Source organism: Arachis hypogaea, chromosome 11 (genome assembly GCF_003086295.3).
Source record: "Arachis hypogaea cultivar Tifrunner chromosome 11, arahy.Tifrunner.gnm2.J5K5, whole genome shotgun sequence".
NCBI classification, from domain to species: Eukaryota; Viridiplantae; Streptophyta; class Magnoliopsida; order Fabales; family Fabaceae; genus Arachis; species Arachis hypogaea.
Genome location: NC_092046.1, coordinates 16724428 through 16734969, shown reverse-complemented (window position 1 = coordinate 16734969; position 10542 = coordinate 16724428). Strand labels below are relative to the sequence as shown.

Here is a 10542-nt window from a genome sequence, read left to right as displayed (position 1 = left end):
CGGTGGTAGCATTTAAGGAGGTCGTTCATGATGTCATGGCGACAGAGTTGTCACAGGTGAGGCGGCGGATGACAGAGGTTTGGAACCTAGTGTTGAAAGAGGTGACCTCGTGGGTTTGGAGGAAGAGCTTGAAGAGTTCAAAAGAAGAAGCAACCTCGGTGGGCATGGAGCCAAAGTAGAGGGAGAAGATGGGGCCATGGCACTTGGAGAGACGGATGAGGGAGTGGTGAATGAGAGGGTCCAAGAGGTGGAGGTGTCCCACTAAAGGGAGGTGAGACTTTGGGCTCAGAGGATTTGGAATTTCACCGTTGGAGTAGGGCGAGGGTGCATAAAGAGTGTTATCAGTAAGAAGGTAATTGCAAGTAACATTGTTCCTTTGGGATTTCGCCGTTGGAATAGGGCGAAGGTGTGTTATCGCTGCAAAGGTGATGTAAGTTAAGGAAACATTATTCCTTTGGGATTTCGCCGTTGGAGTAGGACGAAAGGGTGCATAAACATGCAAAGGTGATGCAAGTTAAGGAAACATTATTCCTTTGGGATTTCGCCGTTGGAGTAGGGCGAAGGTGTGTTATCCCTGCAAAGGTGATGCAAGTTAAGGAAACATTATTCCTTTGGGATTTCGCCGTTGGAGTAGGGCGAAAGGGTGCATAAACCTGCAAAGGTGATGCAAGTTAAGGAAACATTATTCCTTTGGGATTTCGCCGTTGGAGTAGGGCGAAAGGATGCATAAACATGCAAAGGTGATGCAAGTTAAGGAAACATTATTCCTTTTTGCTCTCAGTTACACGCAAGAAATCTGAGTTTGATGATTGCTCTTCTGGGTTATCTGTCATGCCGCCACAACGTTGCAAAGTCCCCACAGACGGCGCCAATGTACAAGATGTCTCTGGTACGGGTTGAGAGATGGATCGAGAACTTGCGGGTTGAGGCAGATGCCGGATCACTTGCCTGGAGCAATGGGGGTGGTACCTGCAAAGACACTCCGACGCTCAAGTCAGAATGGATCTAAGAGGTAGAAGGTGTGAGGAATGAATGAATACCTGGAGGGACCTGGGTCCTCTATTTATAGGTGATGGTGAATATCTTATCTTATCTTATTTGGCTAAGATAAGGGAGACGTTTGAATTATCTTATCTTATCTTATCTTATTTGGCTAAGATAAGGGAGACGTTTGAATTCGAAAGTTGGTTAGGAGCTCTAGTAGGCTGGTTCCGGGCCTTCTGGAAGGGCGAAGGGGGTCGGACCCTGGTAACCGGGTTCGGAGACCGTTCTGGGTGTAGGATCCGTGGGCCGGATCCGTAACAATAATTTATTTTTTAATACACCAGAATAAAATCAGTTTATTATAGCAACAATAATAAACTTAATTGTTCGCACTATAATTATTAGACCCGATTTGATCCGACTGATTCACACAATCTAAATCGAATCATATTTAAATTTTTTGATAAAAAGATAAATATATCCCTGATTTTTGTTTTAAGAAAAAACAAAAAAAAACATCATGATCCAGTGGGGTATGTAAATTGGTCAATTCGACCGGATCTTATAACAATTGGGTTTATTGTTTATTCTAATTTGTTAAGAAATTAAAAAATAACCAATTTATTAATACGTCCAATAATAATATGACACATAAGTATTTTTATAAAAAGACATTTTAATGTTTTACACGTTTTTATAGGAACATCCTTCTTTTACTATATACTAGTGTATGTTCCCGTGTCTTGCACAGGATGATACATAAAATTATATATAAAAAATTTATTAAAAAATTAAATGAAAATTATATATAGTAATTATCATTAAAAATAATTAGTATTTGTTTCAATCAATTTGGATTGGTTGAATAGTCATCTCATTTGTTCGTTCAAACAAATATTTAGAGTTTGAATCTCGCTTTGTCTGTATAACAATTCATTGGTTAACAGCAAATTCTTAATAAATAGAGCATCAATATGTGGTGGATTAGTTCTCGACTTGTCGAGTTAGGAAATCCGTAGAAAAAAATTATATTTGTCTTTAAAATAGATTAATTTCTCATTAATAAAAATACTTATAGACTTTTGTCTTTGTTGAAATTTACCTGAAATAATTTTATTTGTTGGTATCGTATTCATTTTTGAAGTCAAAACAATATGATCAACATTATTAGTTGTTGAAACTTCACATTTTATGAAATAATTTTTAAATTTTTTAATTTATAAACTTATGTCATTACAAAAGTTATTAGATAGATTAATATTTCTTGGTAAGATGATGTACCGAAACACCATCCACTACAAAAATAATCACTTTTAGCGGCCATTTATTTTGCTTTTAGCGGCAATAAAAATAGCCGCTAATACATTTACCGGCAATTTGACATTAGCCGTCTTATGCTTCGTCGCTAAAAGGTTTTAGTAGCCATTATAACATTTGCCGGTAAAGACTATTTTAATGGCCGCAAAAAGTATATAACTTTTAGCGGCCATTTTCTTGGCAATTTATATGGCTACTAAAAATAATTCAAAGATTGCAACATTGTTCACTTTTAGTTGCCATTACTATTGCCGCTAAAATCCATGTTACCGGCAATTTATATGGCCGCTAAAAAAATTCTAAAATTATAATATTATTCACTTTTAGCTGCCATTACTATTGCCGCTAAAATCTTAAAGACTTTTTTTTTAATTATACTCACTTTATTAGAACTAACAACCTATAATTTTTTTATAATAATAATAATAATAATAATAATAATAATAATAATAATAATGATAATGATAATGATAATTTGTATTTGAATTTTGATCAAGAAAATTTAAAACAAGCTTTCTATTAAAATGCTCTTTTTAACAAACTAGAGTATTAAAAGCAGTATTTATCAATACATAATAGAGGTTTCTTCGTCATTTTATTGACTTTTAATACATTTTGCAAAAAAAAAAAAAAAGCCAAAATATGCTAATTTTTCTAGGCTAACAGTGCAACAAAGCCACCAACTATGAGTCCCACAGCAGTTATAGTGATGCCAATTCCTATAACACCATCTGCATATATAACATTGAAATTTCAGTTCAGTTAATGTTCCAATACTTATTTTAAAATTCATAAAACTATAAATACCATCCAAATATAAATTAAATTTGAAAAACAAGTCATACAATGTCAAAAGAAATATATATATATATATATATATATATATATATATATATATATAGGCAGAGGGCGCACACTCAAAACTGAAGCAATGATTGAATTATATCTGAGTGAAGTAAACTAATAGTTAGATCTACTCGACTTTCAAAAGTGAAAACAGTAAACATTCTCTTGAGTATAGTAAGTATATCAACAGCTCTCGAAAACAGGGTAGCACTAGAGAAATTGAATGAAATCCACTCATACAAAAACACACTAAAACATGCACTCTTAAACCAAAACTAAGTCACGTATCAATAAAATATAAAACCAAGCTTCACACCCAAATATAAACAGTGATAAAAAAAGCATCCTGTCCAAACTTCATCAATTCGCACCTACTACATAACATTTAACGCATGGAAATCCTTAGAAAATGTGATACTTATTCTCAACAACATATCCACTTCAAATGGATAACTATGAAGATCTTCCTTGCATCAAACGAACTCATGTTCGGTAAAATACAACATATGTTTGCTAGGAACTAATATTATAAGTAAGCTACTGTTTTAACTAGGAAGTAATCAATTAAGCTATGTTTTAAAAATTAAAAAATCATTGACCCCTTTTTTAATATTGGGCCTAAGTTTAATATACATGGTGACTTACAAACCCATAATGGATGCGGAAAATCAAGCTTAGATTATCCATTCAACTCAATTTGTTAAATATAGAATTCACTGATTAATGGAAGTCCAAACCCAAAAAGTAATAAGACAATCAAATAGTACATTATATATAGTCGAAAATTAATTTTACTCACCTTATATTTTTTTAAAAAAAAGTCACAACACCAAATCACATGATTAGGACAAAAGTAAAGGTTCCAATTGGCTCATTAATTCTCAAGCTTACTTCTTATTTTATAGAAAATAAAAACTCAATAGAAACTTATTTAATTTTTATTTATCGTATTAAGGATCATTATCACTAAATATGAACATTATTAAAAGAGATTTGTTTGAAAAATAGTTAAACAAAGAGACTAAATTAGCTTGCTTGGTGAGACAACCAACTAACCTTGTTCAGGGACCGCACACCACTTGTGTTTTCTTTTTTGGTTCGGAAATGGCAGCTAACTAACTTTGTAGGCTGTGGTTGAGATGTTGAGATGTTGTTTATTATTCTGTGACAATTACAACTAAATTAAAAGAAAACAAATACCAAAAAAGAAAACAAATACCATTAACAAATAGCTTCTTAAAGACATAAGGTATCTTCTTTTTGCCACGAATAACATTAACAAATTAAAAGATACATATATTCAACCAGGATAATCCCAAGAAGTGGAAAATGCACAAAGCTCTGTGAAGAAAGTTTACCAAATAACCATATGGATAATACAAGATATCAAAATGAGAGGTTCTACATTGTTATTTTTAGTACTGACAATGCTATATATGCAAGAACACAATTTATAAAAATTAGACATGCACCCATTACAAAAGTAGTGCTTATCACAAACTCTACTAATTGAACGGAATCTCATTAGTATTAATTCCAGCCTCACCAATGTTTGGCAGCGTGTCAATAGTCTCCAAGACTGTGAGACTATTTAATTCATATATGTATATGCCTTGTCTTGTAAAATGAGAACGAGTCTGCAATGAAAAGAAACAGAAGTGAGATGGGAGTATTCTTCACAAGGAAAGAATTATGCTTATTGGCCCATTCATTATCTAGTACGAATGGTGCTCTTACCATTCCAATTATCTAATATAGTAAATTAGTAATTGGAAAAAATGGAATCATTTTATTTGATGATTGATGTGCAGTTCATACATATACACACGCCAAAGGATAGGAGTGCAACTATTAAGTATAGCTACTATACAGTGACATACAAAATTGCAAAATACACAAGAAACAAAAACAGTGTGATAGTGAATATTGAGAAAATGGCATGATGGTGTAATCAAATATTCATAAAATAGATCAGAGTCCAAGCAACTTCACTAGTACCCAACTTCATTGAAAACCACCGCCAGCCATCTTTGATGAGCACTCCATACCCAAGAATTGTCCAATAACATTTTAGCAACAGTAAATCATGAGCGCACACAAAACAAATCATCACAAAATAGGAGAAAAGTTGGAAAAGTTGAGATTTTTAGCTTTCTGTATTCATACAAACAGCAAGTATTGAAGTTAGAAAGTTTAATTCCCAAAGAGCAACAGAAGTGATTGAATTAAACAAACAGAGGCGTTTTGGGAAAAGAAGATAGCAGTAAGAATACACAAAACGATTCCTAGTCAATGCATAAGAATAAATATATATAAACTATAAAACAGCAGTAAGAGAAAGCTTGAAAACAACAAGGGAGCAGTTTCTATTTTTCTAAGGTAGAGACAGAGAAAGGAAAGAAAGAGGGGTATTCCAATAAACATAAATAATAGTGTTGTAATAGGGAAAATGACATGACAAGAACAAGTAGTTTACAAAACAAGTGGGTAAATAGCTACAAAATTATAACAAAAAAATAAAAATGAACCACGCCTTCCAATAAAATAGCAAAATAAAACCCTCAACCATTAGCAGTTTCCAGAAAATGGGACCATGCTCCCACTTCCACCATAACAGAAAACCAACCCAACATCTTCATAACAGTACCTCGGATGAAAGCGAACAACTCTAAACCCAAAATTTAAGGAAACAAAAGCCTAGAACCTAAGATCTTAGTTTACGCGACAATGACAAAAATTAAATTAAAAACAAAGAAAAAAACACAGTTCTTAAGTTCAAGACTAAATTAAAAATAAAGACTAAAACCTGAATCTGGCTTTGGAGTTGACCCAGCTTGAATTCCTGGTAACCAAACCAAATTAGAATGACATATTACAGGACAGTCACTTGAACAAAACCCATTTCTAGATGTTCAGACTTCAGATCCCCTGTTTCTATGAGACAGTCACTTGAACAAAACCCATTTGATCCCAAACGATTGTCTAATTTTAGTTACATACATAAATTTGAAAAATAATAACAAATCAAAGGCACATAAATCAGGCATCATCCAAATTCCAGATTCCTTTATCATCTCACATCTTAAATTGAAAATAAAAATAAACCAAACACAGTTCATTTGACTACACATAGCTTCAGTTGCACGATAACATTAATAGCAGAAAACTAAATTCAAAGTTTAAGAACTGGAACCACAAGATCTAAATCAGTGAAAATAATGAGTAACGCAAACGCGAAGATCTGACTTAGAAGAGAATGAAATGAAGGAGTTGTAAGAGAGAGCACAGTAAATCGAATGAGTCAACTCGGCGATACCTGAAGGAGCAGATCGGAGCTGCAAGAAGGATCTGAGTCAGAGCGAGTTCGTGAGCCCTAAATCGAAAATGAGAGAGAAAGATAGAAAGCTATAGGCATGAGCCTTTCTCTTCTCTGAACAACATAGAAAGGGATAGAAGGATCTGAGTCAAAGAGCACAGTTGCTTGATCTGAACTGTAGCAGCGATGGCGGCAGCGACCGCTACGGTGAGCTTGGCGGTGAGGTTAGGCTCTCTTCTCTAACACGTCTTTCTTTGGTTTTTCTGAATCCTTTATTTGAGTCATTTCTTTAGTTTAGATACAAGATTATTTTACTAAAACTAATACTAGCCATAATTTTATGGCCACTAAAAATATTTTATTAAAAAAGTAATGATAGTAATAATAATAATTGTTATTACACTATAATTTTAATAAGAATAATACTGGTCATAATTTTATAGCCACTAAAATTTTTTTACCAAAAAATATTTTAATGATAATAATATTAGTCATAGAATATATTAGTGGCAATAAAGATAATTACCGCAATAAGATATAGTAACAACGACAAATATATAATTGCCACAAAAGCATAACTTAAATAAAAAAAATAATAGCTATTATATTATTGTCGCTAAAAGTTTGTCGCTAAAACTAATTATTCTTGTAGTGATCGTTAAGTATTAATAAGTGTGAAGAAAAACCAATAACAACTTTTGTTATTCAATATATAATTTATTCTATTGAAAAATAAATTAATATTTCTTGAACTGGTAAATACATTTCTTTCTAATTTCTTATACTATTTTATTTGACAATATTTACCGTTAAAAATAGCAAATAATCATACTATCCTACAATATATATGATGTACAAATAATTTCTTATCTTAAAATTAATTATAGTTAGTGAGATAAAATTTAAAATATTTTTATTTTTTTACTCAAATCTAAATTTAAATTTAGAATTGATTAACAACTCATCCTTTTTTAATTTCAATAACAAAAATAAAATTGGTTAGATACAAAATATTCAGCATTTAATAATTTAAATCATTTAAATTTTAGTTACCCAAAGTTGGGTTAAAAATTAATTATAAACTTAATAATTGATAATATATATTATATTAGTACGTAAATAATAATATCTAATGTATTAATTATTATTTTTTTTGACAGGACTAATGTATAATCTATTGAGAACTGATTTATTATCCAAAAATTTTTTCACAAACTTTGTAATATGTGAAAATAATGATCTTATTTTTTAATTATTTAAAAAATTATTCATAATTTTTTAATTATGTAATTAACTTAATTAATAAACTTTATTATTGCTTTTATACTAAAAAGTATCAATTTATACTATTTACATATTTAAATTAGGATAAATTAGTAATTTCATATTCGCGTGTATTTAATAGGTTTCATGGGGCAGGTACTTATGTCCGTGTTCCCATTAGGGGTGGCAAACGAAAAAGTCCACCCTACCCCGCCCAAAGCGTGCCATCTGACGGATTGGACCGTCCCGTCTTACCTAGTGAGACGGTACTAAATTCCTCCCCCACCCCGCCTAACGGTAGGCTGGCGGGTTGACGGACCAAACCCGCCAAATCTCTCTTTTTTTTTCTTTTATAAACCATTAAATATTAAAAAATATATATAATTTCACAGTCATTTCAATAAATTTATAATTTCTAAAGATATAAAAAGATTATAATTTCTAAATTTACAAACATTAAAGTTTTAATAATTATAAAAATATAATAAATATAATTATAAATCAAATTTTTTAAAACAAAATAATAAAACTAACATTGTCCAAAGTAAAACAAATATTGTCCAAAATATATAATTAAACATCTTCAAATTTATAATCAATCAAACATAAAATATAATCGAAAATATAATTTAGAATATCTTCAATTATCATTTTTATCCTTTTGTAGATCAATAACATTATTGAAATTTGTAAAAAAATGGCTCTGACAAAAAATGCTTGGCTCGGCAGGGAAGCCTGCCCCTCCTCGCCCCACCGAAACCCGCCAAAATCCATTTTTAAATTTGGCGGTCTCAACTTTTCAGTCCACCCCCACCCTTTTTGGCGGATTACGTACGCAGGCTGACCCGACGGGTTTCATCCCGGTTGCCATCCCCTAGTCCCCATCTAACCTTAAATCACGAGTAATTCTGTTTTTGTGATCATCCCTATTGATAGCATTCGTTGGCTCGTGACGTGGAGTTATTTCAGCCACTCGGTAAATTCTTAGATAATCAAAATCTAGGATATATGATATATTCCTTTTTATAAAGTCACATGTATCCTTGTTATAATAATATTAATAGGAGATAAATGGATAAACACTAAGTTATTGTTTGGATATAAGATAGAAAATAAGAGGAAAGAAAATAAAAAGAAAGAAATGAGAGGAAAGAAAAATGAATGAAAAGAAAATAGAAGAAAATTTTTCTTTTACTTGGATGGAAGAAAAATTAAGAAAAGAGAAAGTTATAATGGAGTAAAATTACATTAATATTTTTATATATTATATATAAATTATAATTTAAAGAGTAACTCAGTACTTTTATCTATGATTGCACTTCTCTGTCAGTTTTCCACAACTTTAAAAATTTACATGAGTTTCACATGCACCTTTTTTGTTTTCCATTCAATTTCTTTATTGATCCAAACAATGAAAAATTGAATTTTTCATCCATTTTCTTCTTCAGTATTTTATTTTTCTACAAATTCTTCTAATTCAAACAATACGTAAATAAGTCACATTTTTTATATATATAACAATAACTAATATCATATATTATAACTTGTGAAATCATAATATTTTGGGAAGTGATATATAGATAACTTAAATATTGATAAGTTTGAAAAATTTTAAAAAAATAAAAATATAAAAAAATTGCATGTTGATCTATAAGAATTTTTTTTTAATTTGTCTATAGTTTACGATTAAAAATACAAAAATTATATATATATATATATATATATATATATATATATATGTTATTTATCTTATATATTTTTTATTTTATATGACTTATAATTTTTTTATTAGTGATGTTAGCGGTTATAGAAAAATTTTTATTTTCAAATAAATTTATAAAAAAATTAAAAGTAAAATTAGTTGTAATTTTTCTGACAATTTATTTAGTTTTTATTTTAAATTAAAATTAAATTATATATTTAATTTATATTTTCTTGTTTATCCTAATGATTATATATAATAGATAATATATTTAAGTATGTTTTGAAAGAAACTATTAAATTTTATATAATTAAATTTTTATATAATTTTATAGATAATATATTTAAATTTAAATTTTCATAAATTAATTTATTTTTGTTAAAGTGACTTATGCAATAAAAAATTCATAAAAAATTTCATATATTAAAGTAGAAAATAATCTATTTATAAATAAAAAATTAAAAAGTTATTCTTAAAAGTTGAATATGCAGATAAAAAAAATTATAACTTACAAAAATTATTTTTAAAATTTATTACAATAAATAGTAAAACTGTAAAAATAATGTATTATATAAATTAAATTATATTAAATTATAATATATATATATATATATATATATATATATATATATAATCAACCTAATTAATTAGTTATAATAAATTTGATTTAATAATTTAAAAAATATTTAAATAACCCTTTTTAAAAAGATGTCAATCCAAATAATATAGATTGATAAAAAAAATATAATTAAATTATATAATACAACATAATATTTTTAGAAGTTTATTTTATAGTAGATCTAATGCTAAGATATTTATCATTATTTATGGTATAATCTAATTTCACAATTATTCAAACATTGTTTTTATGAAAAAATTGCATTATTTACTTTGAAAAAAATTAATCACTATTATAATTTAAATAAAATATATAATAGATATTAAACCAATTTATTTTTATAATTACTCAATCACAAATATTCATCAAAGATATGAAATTTAAGAGCATACAAAATAAATATAACATCTACAACTTTTACACTATCACGATAAGATGATTATCATAAGTCTTTTTAGCATAAATTAAAAAGAACAACATATAATAATAAAGAAA

General features: G+C 29.0%; 1 long non-coding RNA gene across 1 annotated transcript; it reads right to left on the bottom strand.

Moving 5' to 3' along the window:
- Positions 1 to 2787: 2787 nt before the first annotated feature.
- On the bottom strand, positions 2788 to 6795 carry LOC112720416 (uncharacterized). The gene is made up of 4 exons (XR_003162157.3): positions 6464 to 6795; positions 4694 to 4784; positions 4204 to 4309; positions 2788 to 3032 (listed from the first exon to the last, which is right to left on the bottom strand). It is a non-coding gene; the product is annotated as an uncharacterized lncRNA (long non-coding RNA).
- Positions 6796 to 10542: the final 3747 nt, after the last annotated feature.